Here is an 18,546-nt window from a genome sequence, read left to right as displayed (position 1 = left end):
AGATAAGCTGGTACGGAGAGATACCAGCCGCCACGTTGGTGAAGTCTGACTGCAGAAGTCAACCATTTTGATACTATGCTACATCCACATTACCGTGCAACTGTGGCAACTAACTTTGAAATCATCGGCAATGCTTCAATGCACCCCTGCTTTTTCTGATTTATATGCGAGAAAGGGCTAACTCGTGAACACCCATGGTAGTAGGCATCAGAATATCTGGCTAGCCGACTGCCTTAACTCTACGCAAGGGAGGGACAAATAACTTCTCGTCGCTTGATCTACCGCACTAAAGCTACCGTATCCGACAACATAACTTTCTTCTAAGGTTTTGGTTGCTCCCTGTTCATATGATAATTCGGCTCCATGTAGGGGAAGGTCTGGTACTCTCAGACAAGTAAGCTTTTGCGAGTTTACATGTTTTTAAAAATGTTATATTGGAACATTCTGCACACTAAAAAAGATTATGATACCTTACTTAATAGAATTATAAAAATCAATGGCATAAGAATATACGTTCATTGATTTTTTTAAAATATTTGTCCACCATTTATATTTTTGTCGTTTAACTTTTTGGATAATTACAACGAGTAAAAAAAGTCATTTTTGTTATAAAAAGTTTTAATTGGACAGAAAATGATTATAAACATCAAACTAAAGTAGACGTACATTATATATCTTAGTACTAATTTTTCACGTTGACTGAAATACGGAAAAAGTCTAATAAAGTTATTAAGTTAGTTTTCAACAGTATAGGCCTAAATCAAAATATTGATTTAGCATGTTGTGATACATTTAGCATACATATATAAAAGACTGTTCAACTTTACATGGGCACCATTCTCATGGCCCCAATCCTCACAAGCATAACACTGAATCGAATCTTCTTCTTGAACAATATTGTTTCCTGTCCATTATTAAATGTTTTCGGAAAATTCTTGTTATTCCCTACAACGAATTTCGTGGCCACCTACTTGTTTTCCTGTACAGCTTAATGTCTGTTATCTGTGTACTTCTCCGAACTGAATATTTTTTATCTGCTTCCCTGATTTTCATTTCAAGACGTCTGTCTTTTTCTACGGTTTCCTTCATATTATTTTAATCCTATTATTGTCGTAACTTTTCCATATTTGCCTGATAAAAAAAAAGTTATTTTTTTTGCTCCTGTCTTGTCCGGCACAGCCCGACATTGCTTTGCTGAAAGCTACCTTAACGTACCGCTGTTTTAGTCTAACATTCCCGTCGTTATTACTTGGGATAGGCATTGTCAGAGGCTACAGTGTCTAAATATACGATAAAAATATAATAGTATTTACTTGCAAACCAAACGCAACTTTCCTAGAAACAGGCAACCTGTTGCCAATCGGGAAAGCACTAGTTTTGATTCAAAATTGCGTGATCGGTCTTTTTCCTCACTAATTCGCTATGCTGTGACGCGACAAGTGCTTTCAATATCGCAGGAGTTTAGTTTGGAAACAGCTCTTGTACAAAGCAATTCGCTGTCCAATACTGCCCGGCCTTCCATTACACAGAGTATCTCACGGCTGAAATTAACGAAGCATGATCTTCGACAAGTGATATTACGCCAATAGTTGAGTATTTTTCTTAATAGTAGGTACTCGCAACTTTCTAACATCTCCATAATTATACACTCTGCAGCTACTATACTGTATCATGTTTCTGTCCTACTCAGTTTGTGTACGGACCAAGGGAAAGATGTCTGTATGCATGGCTCCTACGCGCCATACTCATCTTTCCTCTGTGAGACATTCAGGGAATGGAAAAAAAAAACATGGAAACACCAAAAACACAGCACATTACCATGTCTAACACCGTGTAGGAAACCCGTTGGCATCCAAAACAACTTCCACCCGTCACGAAATGGATAAATATAAGTCCTGTATGGTTTTCAAGGAACTCATACCAGTCTTCCTCCAAAATATTTGCAAGTTCAGATAACGGTGGTGATGGAAACGTATAGCGATCACGGACACTTCTCTCCAAAGCAGACCAAAAAGGCTCAATAATATCGAGATCTGGTGACTATAGTGGCCAAGGCAATTCATCCTTGTCCTCACAAAACCAGTCCTGGACGATGCGAGTTGTCTTGGAACGCAGCTTCACCTTTGGCGAACAAACATTGTACCATGGGATAGAACTGACCATCCGAAATGGTCACACAATCCTTGGCAGTAATGCGGTCTTGCAGAGTAGTGATACGGTTATCTAGTCGTCACCGAGCCCCGGCCATGTTTCACCCTTGGAACGTACGAGGGGTGTTTGAAAAGTCTGTGCAAAAATAAAAACTACTTACGTGCTTGGGGTAAACCTTTTTTATTTTTCGACATAGTCTCCTTTCAGACTAATACACTTCGTCCAACGCTGTTCTAATTTGTTGATCCCTTCCGAATAATAGGAATTGTCCAAGTCTGCAAAATAGCTATTAGTTGCTGCAATCATCTCCTCGTTTGAATAAAATCTTTGTCCCGCCAGCCATTTCTTCAAATTGGGGAATGAATAGTAGTCCGAGGGAGCCAAGTCTGGAGAATAGGGGGGATGTGAAACGAGATGGAATCCTATTTCCATTAATTTTGCGACCACAACTGCTGAGGTGTGTGCTGGTGCATTGTCGTGATGGAAAAGGACATTTTTGCGGTCCAATCGCTGGCGTTTTTCTTGCAGCTCGGTTTTCAAACGATGAATAATATTTAACTGTAATAGTTTTACCCTTTTCCAGATAGTCGATGAGGATTATCCGTTGCGAATCACAAAAAACAGTCGCCATAACCTTTCCGACCGAAGGAATGGTCTTCGCCATTTTTGGTGCAGATTCTCCCTTGGTAACCCATTGTTTGGATTTTTGTTTGGTCTCAGGAGTATAGTAATGTATCCACAGTGACGAAACGACGCTTAAAGTCTTGCAGATTCTTCCTGAACTGCTGCAAACCATCCTTGCAACACTTCACACGATTCCGTTTTTGGTCAAGCATGAGCAATCGCGGAACCCATCTTGCGGATAGCTTTCTCATGTCCAAATATTTATGCAAAATATTATGTACCCGTTCATTCGAGATGCCCACAGCACTAGCAATCTCACGCACCTTAACTCTTCCGTCATCCATCGCCGTATCATGGATTTTATCAACGATTTCTGGAGTCGTAACCTCCACAGGGCGTCCAGAACGTTGAGCATCATTTGTGCCCATATGGCCATACGAAAATTTTGAAACCGCGTATAAACTGTTCTAATCAAAAGTGCAGAGTCACCGTAATGTTTATCAAGCTTCTGTTTAGTCTCCTGAGGCGTTTTGCCTTTCATAAAGCACTGTGTATTCACCACACGAAATTATTTTTCGTCCATTTTTTGACAATCATTCGACTTCCTTGATTCACATGAATGCCAAACACAAAGAAATAGACCAATATGGCTGAAACTTGGTGTGCGTTCTTTCCAAAGATGCTATTAACTAAACATGACCTCGATACGCGCCGGTGGTGCCATCTCTCGGACTTTGCAAGGACTTTTCAAACGCCCCTCGTAAAGTCGGCCATAACTTGTTAGCGGTATAAATCTAGTATACGGTGCCTCTAGAAGCATCAATCACTTCGGTTCCCTAGGTTACGGAAGCACCAGAAATTTCCCCACGTTCGAATTCGCTTAGCTCCGATATAATGCACTCACAACTGCACAGGACGCTGTTCTGAACACGACTGACGCAACGTGTTGAGGACATTGCACAGGTGCCGTTCGTGGTCATATACAACCACGCAACCTGCAGGCTTGGCTAGCAACAGTAAGCATGCATTTCTCGCCATATTTCCATATTTTTGGCCAAACCGTGTACGATAAATGCTGCAGAAGTGCAGCATACATTTAACACCGGATCTCAAACTTTGTTCTCGTCTTCCAAAGACTTCCTTGTAACTTCCCTGAACATCTCTGTTACGCATTCACAACGGTTACGTCGACCTGTTACGATACTATAAAAAACTGATTGTTGCAGGAAAACATATCATACTAACGTTTTTCAGACAGTTTCCCCAACAAAAACCATGTTTAATAAACGTCATCCACTTTTACAGAATACTTCCAAAAAACCTAAGTAGTCCATTAACCTTCCCTACTATTTATTCCACGTGCGTACTCCGTTTCATATTCCCCCGCAGTATTACTATTAGGTGTAGGCTTGTGTCTTTCGATATATTGGAACAAAAGTGTCTTTAAATATTTAACAATGGTATTACTAACAGTATGCGACATGTTTAGAAAAGAAGATTATAACTGTTAAAACTTCAAGCAAAATTTTTCGCAACAAAAGGCGAGAAAAATGCTAAATGTTACGAAGCAAACGTGATCTCTTTCTAGGATATGTACTTGCCATTAGAAGTGAAATTGCTGAGAAGTGGCACTCTGGACCTCCAGTCTACGCATTATTCAATGCGCAACACTGGAGTCGTTGACAAACATTACATCATTCTACTGCTGTTTTGAAGCGTTCTGAAATGCTGCCAAAATTACAGCTCTCCATTTGAACAGAAAAACAGAATTGGCAGTATCAAACGGAGCCGGAGTTCTTCTCCTGGAAAGATCAGTTGCGTGTAGCATTTTCAAAGTATGCAATAAAATTTTTACTTGCATGTCTCGATGAACATTATTGACGAAAGATTGCGATCCGAAATTACTTAGAAATAATTTCACTGAACGCGAGTAAGTTGGCTTCAGCTGTGTTAGGTACAGGTGTATTACCTTTTGGTGACGTGAAAATTTTTGTGCCAGACCGGGACTCGATCGTGGATTTCCCGCTTGTCGCGAAGGTTGCCTTAAACATTAGGCTGTATTCGTCGTGGCGTACTACCGTCAAGGTCACCAAGGCACTCAGTGTTGGTCCAGATTGTCACACTCCTCAACGGCGATTCGGCGTAGATCCCTCAGAGTGGTAGGTGGATCAGTCGTCCATAAACAGCCCTTTTCAGTCCATCCCAGGAAAAGTTGTAACACATATTTTCATTTTGAGGGCAACACGTGGTACACTCGGATCGAACTGTTAGTCTCGGAGATACGTCGGGAAAAAATCGAGGTTTTTCTTTGCGCGTGCGCATTTCACGAAGTCCAGCTGCCAGGAATGATGGAGTAGTACTGACACAAAGTTGCATCGTCCCTTAAAAAAAATTGCGAGTTGAAATACTGACGTTTGAAATTAGTTCTTTACTGAAGTACAGCTGCCTCGTCAACATTTAGCATGAGCCGTGTGGTGGCTTATTCGTGACAGTCTCATACAACCATGTAGCTCACGGTGACTGGACAAGTCAGTTCGTTCGGCAGTGAAAAGTTGTACAAACACAAAGACTGCCACTGTTCGGCGAAGGACGGATCGTGGTGTACGCAAAGTCGGGGATAATTATTTATTTATTTGCTAGTCTTAAGCAAAGAAGAAAAAAAATGGAGACTGGGATTTAATGCCCTGTCATTCTAGACAGAGCACTGGGTCAGTTGGCCTAAGGCGAACGGAAGCGTCCTCAGCAGCCGTACTGAAGCAATCAATCACGTTACGAGCCTCCGGGAAGTTAAATGCGTTCCGAATAGGACTAGGTTTAAAGTCTACTTGCTTTGCTGCTTCGCGCACAATTATGAGCATCGTGTATAGAATTCTATTAGAAATAGTGACACACAATAATGGTACATGAACCTGAGGGACTTTTTTTAAGCCCAGTTAGTATGTCACATTGATGCGCAATGAATAGAAATCACGCTTCGCTACTCAAAATGAGCTGCCTTGTCCCGCACACTATTATTACAGCCACCCACCTGGCCCATTATGCAATAAATCAACATACTTTAATCACTGTCGTGAAAAGAGAGCAAATCGGAAAGGCGAATTGCTATACTGGAGAACAGACAAGAAACTTTAGTCAAGTGACCACTAAAACAAGACACCTACTTTCGCAGAAACCTGACGCGAGATTTAATTTCTCGCGATAGAAAACAACCTGCTACTAGAAAGGAAACGCCGTTATTCGCCTCAAGTGATCGAGGAATATCACAGAAAAACCTCAGACTGAATGGCTGCCTAGTCATGCTCCTACAAGACGCTATTCCAGTGAAATGTAGAAGCGGCAACACATTAATACACAAGTGCGTGACCCACATATTCTGCTGTAGCAGGTAACTCTACCGGAACAGTAAACGTTATCGGTTATCAGGCAGATGCGAGTAGGGACTGACTCACATCAGCTCCTATCAAGCCGTAAATCACTTTTCCTGCTCCAAAGCAATCAGCTGGCAACGCTGAACGTCTGCTATGCGTTGCCAAGTGCTTTCAGGTGGCTCATTTTTTTTTTCTTTTCAAAGTTCGCACTTTTCCACCGTAGCATTAAACGAGCCTTCAAAGGTACAAAATTGGAAGTACGGTTCTTTGAAAATAATCTCCAATTTATGAACTTTAACCTGTAGCACGATTAAAATTACGGAATTCGTATGACGTGATTGGGCGATGATCTTTCGACAGCTGATTTTAAGTGACCAATGACTGAACTGCCGCAGATGACGCGTTTTGTAACCCTGCATTTAACCTCATGTCCTAACTCGTGGTGTGCAATGTATCCACTCTTCAGCTGATGGTTGTCCACATTCGCAAGTGCGTATACATTTAATGATCAGCCTTTGGCTCGGGCCAGATCCTTACTACCGTCCCACGTCCAATTTTTGTATCGCTCTACTGTTCGGTTTTAGGAAACCAAACGATGACTACGTTTGATGGCATCGTCTGTCTGGCTGCTTGAATTTGCGCTCGCAATGGCCTGATTGGGTAACTTCAATGCTAATTTACTCGGAAACGGCGCAACAATTGTTTCTCGGCACAACCTGCGCTGCAACACCCTCACAAGCTTTTCAAACTTCCTGACCACTTCGTATGATGGGCCAGATATCAGCGGTTGTCGTTTGCCGTTGTTTTACCCCGTCCTACACTCGTGTTCACATGTTGAGAGAGCTTCGAAAGTCACGATACAACATGAGTTACAGCCTTAATATTTTGACTAAAATGTGCCGTTACAGCATTGTCACACGTGACACAGTGAAAACCAGCAATGAATTCTGGGTAACTGTTTGTGGTTTCCCTCCACCACTGGCTTCCAGCCCGCCCCAGAGTGGGATGATAATGTGATAAGGGGTGCTTAACAGCAGGAAGTGCTGTGGTTGAGACCATCCATCATAGTGTGCGGGTACATTTTTCATTGGGGGGGGGGGGGGGGCGTGATCCGAGGTGGCTGTGCAAGGACTGCAGTCCTTCGGCCTGTATTACCCACGTTGGTTCAGTCGGTCCTAAGTTCGGAGGAATTAGCCGACCTCGTCCTGTAAACTACATTTATAATATACACCGAGCGAGATGGCGTAGTGGGAAGACGCTGATATTATGTTATAAAGGATGGTGATTCATATCCCCATCCGACCGTACAAATATTGGCTGTCTGTGATTTCCCTAAGTCGTTTAAGGAGAACGCCTAGGTGGTTCTTACGACAGTCAACGGCTGATTTCCTTCGCAAACTCGCCCCAGTCGAAGCTTGCGTTTAATTTCTAACGACTTCGTCTTCGACAGGACGTATAACCCTAAGCTTCCTTTCTTTTTTAGGTGGTCTGAATTTCACATCAATGTATGTAGATAACTTCCCTCTCCCATTCTTTCTTCTGTGTAACTGGCTTCTTGTAATTTTTTGGAAGGTAGTAGTAACGAAATTTTCTATACTTGCTTTCTGTCCCATCACTAGCAGATAGCTTGCCTGACAAAGTAAGACATGATCGGATTTCAATGTGAATTCGTACATGTACATGTACAAACATCGTCATAAAAAGAGCTGCACCTAAAAGGACAAGGCGGATTGCGATCATCGTTGGCAGGCAGGTGGACGTTGGTACCACACATACGAAATGATGTGATACTCCATCCCATGCTGCTTGCAGAGCGCGTAGATCCCACTGATTGGTGGGTGGAGGTGGAATCCTAATGACACGTTCTGTAGCATCCTCCACATTTTGGATCGGGGAGAGATTGGTGAATGCGGCTGGCCATGTCAGCGTGTCCAACGCAGCCCGGGGAGTTTGCAGCGGTATGAAAACGACAGCTGTCCTGTTGAAATAGGACGTCGGTGTGAGCGTTCACGAAGAGCAGAGCTACCGCTTGTAGAACCTCATCCATGTGCCGCACGTCTGTCACGGAGCCCGCTGGGAATGCTAATGGTGGACGGGCACCATAGGATAACGGACTTCACACCATCACATTAGTTCAAAAATGTTCACATGTGTGTGAAATCTTATGGGACTTAACTGCTAACGTCACCAGTCCCTAAGGTTACACACTACTTAACCAAAATTATCCTAAAGACAAACACACACACCCGTGCCCGAGGGAGGACTCGAACCTCCGCCGGGACCAGCCGCACAGCCCATGACTGCAGCGCCTTAGACCGCTCGGCATCACATGAGACTTCGCCACATCGTTTTATGAACTTATTTTTTCCTTGAAAGCGTTACTTACGTCGTGAAAAAAGAAAAAGTCTACTTTTCGTTTCGCGTGATTTCTTAGTTTCGTAACGCTTCCCAACCGATTTTGAAGAAAGTATGCGGCTAAAGAATCTGATTTTTGTACACGTGGTAGTGCAACATCTTAGCTTCGTATTGAATCATTTATCTTTCCATATTTCTTAACAGTCATTGTGAAATGATACTATTTGTCAACGTTGTGCACTTGATTTACAAATCTTGTAGTGAAAAAGTTATGTAGCGGGTAGCTTACTGTTAGATCAGTTTTAGACCATACATTGTTGGAAATGAAATGTAGCTAAAAGTACCAAAAAGTTTTTGAAATGATAATGATACTAATATCTGTCTCTGGTCTCAAGTAATGCGAGCTATTCAGTGGCGTCAGTACCGCGTCCGCAAGCCACGGAGTTCGCGCGGTTACAGCTTGGTTTAGTGTAGTCATATAATGCAGGACAGAAAAAAACTAATTACTAGTGATCAGCGCAGACCTAGTGCCGGTCCCTCTTATTTTTTTAATGGTCTCATTCCCTAGATAAATCCAAATGTATAAGAAATTTTCCCTCGGCTACTGGACAATCATCTGCTATGCTTTTATAATTGGCCACACGTTGCATCACAAAAGACAAACAATTATTTGTCATCAACATCATACAATTAGTATGATGTATATTTCGTATTTCGAACTAAAAGATAACTGAAGCGCAATTCTGTAGTCTCGTTGTCTACTTTGACAGAAAAAATAATGGAGAGTTAATGAAACTACTGTAGATCGGCACAGATGTGCGTTTCATTGTTCTTCATTGTTTTTTTTTCTTCCTTGGCGGGCTGCGCTGCACTGTCAAGGTAATCCCCACTCTTTGGCTAAATGGCAGGCGGGAGGCCAAATAAATAAATTTAAAAAGATCTCCACCCTTCGACAGCTGACAAGCAAGTCAGTAGAAAACGCAGCTGCAGTCAACAGTTGCTCGCCTTTAGCTGGTCTGTGCTGTCGTGTAGAACAATGTCTTCACTCTTTTATTGGTATTGTTTTGACTCTGCAGTAACTCGTCGAGTTTTGAAGTACGGAAGAACTAGGAGGTTATGGATTCATCCCATGAATAGCGACAGACATTTAGGAGAGTTTTTTTTCTTTATATGAAGAACTTAAAAACTATCCTTAAAAAATTTTATTCAAATTACAGAACGAATCATAATACATTTCAGTATGTGCTGCAGAACATTCAAGACAAAATTTCTAAACAGAACACAAATTTTCGCAGAAGTATAACAGCAGAAGAAAAATTGTGTATAACGATAAGGTAAGATTCGTTAGTACACACTTTTTGGCTCTCAGTAGAACTTTGTACAGCATTCACTACCTCCAGTTAATTGTAGTCATGCTTTTGTATTTTAAATTTCACAAACGCTTACCTCTGAGGGGAAGAGAGTTTATGGGACTCCTGACAATCTTTAGGAAGTAATTAGCTTCGTCATGTAGGGTAATGTCTTGCTGTGCCTTCAACGAAGAATCGCAGAAATACTCCTTCAGAATTTTCCAACTTTTTTCTTCTTTTTTCTTCTTGGCAGTGGTGATGGTTCATCATGTGGAGCCACTGATGACCTCACAGAATTCTTTTCATTACCTTGTAAGATAGACAGATTGATAGGCGAAGAGTTTTGAGATAATGCCCTTTGACTCAGTGGTTCTATTTCCACTGATAAGGAACTGCCACAGCATGACTTTACAATGCATTATCATCTGGTAGGGACACATTTCCGTCCCTCAGTGACACTCATATCTGTCTCCGTTTACAAGTAAATGCGAACTATTCAGTGGCGGCAATGCCGCTATTGTTGTAAATACATGTAAATACGGTAGATTAAATAAATGAAATAAAAGTAATTTCGCATGTATCATTATAATAAACGTAATTTTTCCTCACTGATTGTGAAATGTGAGGTAACGTCTTAAAATAAAAGACGTGTGCAGTCACACTTGTGAAGAAAGCAGAAGGGAGACGTGTGATGCGTGTACTGCAGAAGCTGTAGTGCTGCTCCACAGGCTCGCGCCTGCGGTCGGCTCGCGCCGGCAATATTAAACACTCGGGATGTCGCTGGCTCGGCTCCGGGAGGCTCACGCCGTGTCGGCGCGGCCCGGCCGCCAGTGTGAACACCGCAATTCAAAACCATGTGTTTGATATCGAAGCGGGCGGCGGCCCGGCCAGGCTCGGCTCGGCCCGGCCGGCAGTGTGAACACAGCCTTACGGGACGTGTGATAGGAGAGCATAAACCGCTCTTCGTGGCCCTCTGCGCCGCCTCTTCGGACACAGACCCGGTGGTTGTCACCTCCAAGACAGAAGCGGGACTCGTCACTAAAGGTGACCTGCTGCCAGTCTGCAGGCCACCATGTCCACCATATAGTCGATACCAGGGGAATGGGGCGCGACGCTGTGGAGAGGTGAGTGGCAGCTGTCATAATGGTTGGCGTCTGGCGAATGCTGCGTCATTCAGCCGCCTGCTAACGACAGTAGCTCTTTCCGGATGTTGCATTTATGGTAGGTCAGCTCACTACTGGATGGCTCTTATCGTTGCCATCGGATCTGCTCACGTGTGGTGGTCAATCCTCCAGTGGTCCCCCTCGTTGTGCGTGCCTTCTTTACTACTGTGTACTTTATGTTCCTCTTTCTACTGATTTATCGGCAATTACGTAATCGTGTAGTGTATTTCTCCAACTATTTTTGCGTAGTACGATGTATTTATTTACGTTTACGGTCAAATGGCCGTCCGTACACCAATCATCGAACCTCTGGAGGTACTCCCGTAATTCGCTACAGTCTTCTGCAATTGGTACCTTCTTACAGACAACCGCATCATTTACGGACAGCCTTAAGGAGATTTCGGCGTTACTCATTACATCTTACCGGGTAGTTGTAACTAAAATGCAGCCATTAACGGATGTTCAGTACAGGCTGTAACTATCGTATGGCAGCGAAACTTGGTAGATATGTTACTGCGTTAATGAAGAAGCAGTGTAGCTGGGGTAAAAATATTTTCAGTTTTGGCCACCAGGTGCAAATCTGGCGCTGTACAGCATCTCGTCGACGTCTCTGATGCTTATATTTAACAAATTGTGTAAGTGGCGGTTAATAATAGAACCAGCACTATGCCTTTCTCACGTGTTTAACCTTTTTTGCCCACGTCTCGTTCCTAATCCGTCACATATGGAAACGTTTTTATATGTCTTTCTAGCATTCACAGTGCCACATTTGCACCTGGTCGCCAAAACTGAAACTAATTTTTTCTAGCATAACGCATTAATCTACCAAGTTTCGCTGCCATACGATAATTACAGCCCGCACTGGACCTCTAGGAGTAGCTGCACAGGGCGTTTGACTATTATAGGTACAAATCAAAGGGGCGAGTAGAGGACAGTAAAACAGTTATGAAAATAGCTCAACTAACCAATGGTTTCTCCAATACGACGTTTTGCGACTGAGTAAAAAATGGTTCAAATTGCTCTGAGCACTATGGGACTTAATTTCTAAGGTTATCAGTCCCCTAGAACTTAGAACTACGTAAACCTAACTAACCTAAGGACATCACACACGTCCATGCCCGAGGCAGGATTCGATCCTGCGACCGGAGCGGTCGCGCGGTTCCAGACTGTAGCGCCTAGAACCGCTCGGCCACAACCGGCCGGCTTACCACTGAGTACATGAACATCTAATAACACTGTCCCCGAGTATCCTAACTACAGATGCGCATTTGAGAACAAACACATTACAAGAGTGTTCGACAAGGCCACTGTTCCTGTGAAGGCAGACATCAGCACGTCTCGTCGTCGATGTCCGTATACGTTCAGAAATTCCACGCGCGTTCCGAAGCACTGACAACCATTCACATTGCGTTCCCAGAGTTCATCGACACTACCATCAGGGCTGCAATGCACTAAAGTTTTTAATTATACCCACAAAAAAATTCAGCACGTTAAAATCGGGAGAGCAGGGAGGGTATGGTATTGGCGAGCCAAGGCAGATACACTTGTCGAAGATTCGTGATACGTATCCCCGAGCAGACACATGAAATTGAGCCAGTGCACCATCACGCATGTACGACACACGCATCCTTTTACAATAAGGAACATTTGTAGAACGTAGGCTTAGACATTAGCAGTGTTGTAACATTGCCACGACTGCTCTTGTGGATACTTCGTATAGGGGAAGCCATTGGTTTCCGAACTGATGCTCATGAAGGTTATTTGCTTGTTTCAGTACCTTATACTCGCCACTTTGGTTTGTACCTGTAACAGTCAGACACCTTGTATACCGTACACAGTAACCATTCTATCACACTTTTATGGGCGCTCCTGAAATGACTTCTATATCTGTCGATTTTGTCCATTAAGAAGGACTTGTTGAATGCGAAATGGTTCAATGGCTGTAAGCACTATGGGACTTAACATCCGAGGTCATCAGTCCCCTAGACTTAGAACTACTTAAACCTAACTAACCTAAGGGTAACACACGCAACCATGCCCTAGACAGGATTCGAACCTGCGACCGTAGCAACAGCGCGGTTCCGGACTGAAGCGCCTAGAACCGATCAGCCACAGCGGCCGGCTGTTGAATTGCATCTGCAGGGAAGTCCACAGTCCATTCACAAATCAGGTCCAATAGTCGGTAAGTCAGCGACTGTTTACAATTATACGGATGAGGAATAATGCTGGAACAAGTTTAAATTCAGTCGAATGAGCGAATTATTTAAACATAAGTGATTCTGGACTTAAGCCTATCTGAAGCCAATTTACAGTAAAGAAAAAAAAAGCGCACCACGAATGAATTATCCGAATGGGATGAAAAATTGTAGATGTAGATGTGATGAACGTGTAAAAACAAACAAATTATTGCAATTTCAGGAAATTGGATGATTTATTCAAGAGCCAGAGCTTCACAAACTGAGCAAGTCAAGAACACGTTGGTCCTCCTCTCGCCGTTATGCAAGCAGTTATTCGGCTTGGTAACGATTGGTAGAGTTGTTGCATGCCCTCCTGAGGGATATGACGGCAAATTCTGTCCGATTGGCATGTTAGATCGTCAAAATCACGAACTGATTGGAGTGCTCTGGCGGTAATGCTCCAAACGATCTCAATTGGGGAGAGATCTGGTGACATTGCTGGCAAAGGTAGGTTTGGGGAGCACGAAGGCAAGCAGCAGCCGGCCGGTGTTGCCGAGCGGTTCTAGGCGCTTCAGTCTGGAACTGCGAGACCGCTGCTGTCGCAGGTTCGAATCCTGCCTCGGGCATGGATGCGAGTGATGTCCTTAGGTTAGTTAGGTTTAAGTAGTTCCAAGTTCTAGGGGACTGATGACCTCAGATGTTAAGTCCCATAGTGCTCAGAGCCATTTGAACCATGTTTGATTTTGAGCAAGCAGCAGAAACTCTCGCCATGTGTGGGCAGGCTTATTTTGCTTAAATGTAAGACCAGGATGGACTGCCATGATCGGCAACAAAACGGTTTGTAGAATATCGGTGACGTACCGTTGCGCTGTAATGGTGCCGCGAATGACAACCAAAAGGTTCCTCCTATGAAAATTAATGGCATCCCAGACTATCACTCCTGGTTGTCGTCGGGCGGTATCTCGGGGTGCGTCCAGACACGTGTCCGGCCTGGAACCTCACTGACTGCAGTAGAACTGTTTTGAGCGATGAGTTCCGGTTGAAACTGTGCCTCGATGGCCAGCGAAGACGTGTCTAGAGAGGCCCCGGACAGTGGTGCGATACCAGCCTGACTGTAGCCCGCCATAAGGCCCGACTACCTGGAGTGATGAACTGGGATGCCATTTCTGTTCATAGGAGGAACCTTTTGGTTGTCATTCGCGGCACCCTTACAGCGCAACGGTTCGTCGACGATATTCTACGACCAGTTTTGGTACCCTCCAAGGCAAGCTCTCCCGGACCTACATATCGGCAAGATTATTCTCGCCAGTACACGGCGAGAGTTGCTATTGCTTGTCTTCGTGCTTACTTGGCCAGCAAGGTCGCCGGATCTCTCCAGCGTTTGGAGCATTATGTGCAAGGCGCTCCAATCAGCTCGAGACGACCTAAGGCGCCAATTGGATAGAATCTGGCACGATATCTCTCAGAAGGATATCCAACAACTCTATCAATCACTGCCAAGACGAGTAACTGATGCATAAGGGTCAGAGGTGGATCAACCGTTATTGACTTGCTCGATTTGTGAATCCCTTTCTCTTGAATAAATCACCCATCTTTCTTGAATCGTCATCATTTGTTTGTCCGTACGTGTACATCACCTCTGCCGATTTCCAACCCAACTGGGTAATTCTTTCGTGGTGCGTCCTTTATTTTTTCTATTTTTATTTTACAATACTGGCCATTAAAATTGCTAGACCACGAAGAAGACGTGCTACAGACGCGAAATTTAACCGACAGGAAGAATATGCTGTGATATGGAAATGATTAGCTTTTCAGATCATTCACAGAAGGCTGGCGCCAGTGGCGACACCTACAACGTGCTGACATGAGGAAAGTTTCTAACCGATTTCTCATACACAAACAGCAGTTGACCGGCGTTACCTGGTGAAACGTCGTTGTGATGCCTCGTGTAAGGAGGAGAAATGCGTACCATCACGTTTCCGGCTTTGATAAAGGTCGGATTGTAACCTATAGCGATTGCGGTTTATCGTATCGTGACATTGTTGCTCGCGTTGGTCGACATCCAATAACTGTTAGCAGAATATGGAATCGGTGGGTTCAGGAAGGTAATACGCAACGCCGTGCTGGATCCCAACGGCCTCGTATCACTAGCAGTCGAGATGACAGGCATCTTATCCGCATGGATGTAACGGATCGTGCAGCCACGTCTCGATCCCTGAGTCAACAGATGGGGACGTTTGCAAGACAACAACCATCTGCACGAACAGTTCGACGACGTTTGCAGCAGCATGGACTATCAGCTCGGAGACCATGGCTGCGGTTACACTTGTCGCTGCATCACAGACAGGAGCGCCTGCGATGGTGTACACAACGACGGACCTGGGTGCACGAAAGGCAAAACGTCATTTTTTCGGATGAATCCAGGTTCTGTTTACAGCATCATGATGGTCGCATCCGTGTTTGGCGACATTGCGATGAACGCACATTGGAAGGGTGTATTCGTCATCGCCATACTGGCGTATCACCCGCCGTGATGGTATGGGGTGCCATTGGTTACACGTCTCAGTCACCTCTTGTTCGCACTGACGGCACTTTGAACAGGGGACGTTACATTTCAGATGTGTTACGACCCGTGGCTCTATCCTTCATTCGATCCCTGCGAAACCCTACATTTCAACAGGATAATGCGCGACCGCATTTTGCAGGTCCTGTACGGGCCTTTCTGGATACAGAAAATGTTCGACTGGAGCCCTGGCCAGCACATTCTCCAGATTTCTCACCAATTCAAAACATGTGGTCAATGGTTGCCGAGTTACTGGCTCGTCACAATATGCCAGTCACTACTCTTGATGAACTGTGGTATCGTGTTGAAGCTGAATGGACAGCTGTACCTGTACACGCCATCGGAGCTCTGTTTGACTCAATGCCCAGGCGTATCAAGGCCGTCATTACGACCAGAGGTGGTTGTTCTGGGTACTGATTTCTCAGGATTTATACACCCAAATTGCGTGAAAATGTAGTCACATGTCAGTTCTAGTATAATACATTTGTCCAATGAATACCCGTTTATCATCTGCATTTGTTCTTGGTGTAGCAATTTTAATTGCCAGTAGTGTATTTATTTATTTTTTGTGCTAGAGTGTGTTTCTCTTCGAAAGAGACTCGGTTATTTACCTAACACAATGCAGATACAGAATGTTAGATTTTCTTTGTGTAGTAAATCCTTGCGGTGATGACTTGTTCAGCACTAGTGTTCGAAATGTTGCCCTCCGCATAAGAACAGTAACGCGTTTTGGCGGCTTAACGGCCTCAGCAGGGAGCGATATTTGCAAACATAGGCGGACTCGCGACTCGGCGGCAGCGGCCGCAACACCTGAGCGCTGCCGCGCGGCAGTGCGGGTGAAGGCACGCTCTGCGGGTGCTGATAGCGATAGGCTTATCTGGCCGGCGGGCCGTGTCGCGGAGCCGCTATCTGCCCGCCGCCGGCAGTGGATGCGGCACGCCTGTGCGAGCACCAGGACCCGCCCTCCCGCGGTGCACACGGCCACCTCCTGGTTCTGCCACACCGCCGACTCTTCACGCGGGCGAGCGGATTTCCTTACACTCATCTGGACGTCACCACTCGCCAGGTACTGTACACCAGCATATGGACAAATGGGGCAGCCACTTGCTCGCCCGCTCAGAACTGCGACTGCAGTATAAAAATGTTCTTAGAACTGTTACGTGGTTGATAGTAAAGTCCTCTGTCGAACAGAGCGCCCAGGAAAGTCTGTTCAGTTCAGTTGCGCTGCCATCAAGCCTTTGCGGGTTGCCAAAGTGCATAATGAACATCTTGCTCTGAGACCTAGAGATAGTACCACTGGTTCGTCTCCTTATTCGATTGCCAAGTTCTTGACAATATTGTTACGACTGTATTGGCTCCGATCGGACTCCTTTATCAAGAATTCGGCAAATTTTATCAGTAAATTGAACGGCATAGTGGTCCAGCCGGAGTATATATTACTTAGTCTGATGTGGTATCGCTGCTTACGATGGTTCCTCCTGCTATTGCAGAACTTTTTAAATTTTGCCTCAAAACCGTTTATTTAAACTGGAACGATTATGTCTATGAACCCACGGATAGCGTAGCTAGGGAGACCCCCTTAAGACCAGTTAGAGCGAATTTCTTTATGGCATATTTCGAGGAGCGGCCATTGGAAACTGCCAACAGGAAGCCGCATATTTAGTTCCGGTACGTAGATGATATGTTTGTTTTGTGGAGGCATGGCAGAAAGGAACTAGGTCGTTTTCACAAGCAACGGGATTAATACGAAGATTCACTTTACCATGGATGAAAAGGCAGGCGGAAGATTAAATTTTCTTGATGTGCTAGATTTCAAGAAAGAAGGTAATACCTTAAGCTACACAGTTTACCGAAAACCCACGGACACAGGTCGTTACCTACACCGGGATTCGAACCACCACCCACAACAAAGCCGGGGCGTTGTAAAAACATTGGGAATAGTGCAAGTAACATTGCGAATCATAGCTGGTTAGGGTGGAATTAAAACACGTCACCAATGCTTTGCTCAAGAATGGTTATTCGTTCGTTGATATAAAGAGAGCGTTAAGATCGCAGTGCAAAAATCATAGCGATCCACAAGTACCTGCAAAATAAAAAAGTCTTTCGTTAAGGACTTTACTGACCGCATGGGACAAATCTTGACAAAACGAAACTTCGCGATAATATATAGACCCTTCTGGAAGATATATCATCACCTAAAGTTGGCCAAGGGTAGCCGCAAACCATTAGGAAAAGCAGGAGTTTATAGGATGCATTTGTGGGGAAGTGTACGTGGACACTAGAAAAAGAACGGCCAAAACACGACTAGAAGAGCACAAGGGCATCTGTATAAGGGGAGAGATTGACAGATCAGCTGTTGCGGAACATGCTTTCCAGCCAACAGACCACCACACTCATTTTGATACAACTCAAATAGTGGCCGCCACAAGCGGGTCCTATGAAAAGTTGTACAGAGAGCCATAGAAATTATTAAACATCCCAGGAATTTCAGTAGAAGGGAAGAGGGCATGAAACTGAATGACGTTTTGTTCCCGGTGCCGAGGAAGATGTGTACCTGCCTTCCACCATGGGGTGACTGCAATAGCAGACGACATCAACTGACAACGGCTAATTACGCTGGGTATTCAAAACATGTAATGTCACACCACTGCGCTGGTGCACACGTAAAACGGAATTTTGCCTCAGTCACTAGCGAACCAGGGTGTAAATTGGACACTCAATGAAGCTACGATCCCCTTTGAAAATGTCCTCCGCAGATGGAGATGAAACCTTGGGTTTTATTGTGACATCCATAAG

The 18,546-nt window shown here is 44.5% G+C and overlaps 1 protein-coding gene across 6 annotated transcripts in view; it reads left to right on the top strand.

Moving 5' to 3' along the window:
• LOC126480967 (myosin heavy chain 95F) overlaps window positions 1–18,546 on the top strand; it is a 390,816-nt gene that overhangs the window by 90,463 nt on the left and 281,807 nt on the right. Inside the window, exon 1 of one of the 6 annotated variants that reach the window (XM_050104398.1) lies at window positions 16,717–16,816. The exons of the other annotated variants lie outside the window; for them this stretch is intronic. The gene's annotated coding sequence lies outside the window, so the exon portion shown is untranslated. Of the gene's footprint in view, window positions 1–16,716; window positions 16,817–18,546 lie in introns of those variants that run through there. 6 annotated transcript variants of the gene reach the window in all.

The sequence above is a fragment of the Schistocerca serialis genome, chromosome 5, assembly GCF_023864345.2.
Source record: "Schistocerca serialis cubense isolate TAMUIC-IGC-003099 chromosome 5, iqSchSeri2.2, whole genome shotgun sequence".
Taxonomy (NCBI): Eukaryota; Metazoa; Arthropoda; class Insecta; order Orthoptera; family Acrididae; genus Schistocerca; species Schistocerca serialis.
The sequence above is the reverse complement of the archived record's forward strand: the minus strand, read 5'-3'. Positions and strand labels throughout refer to the sequence as shown.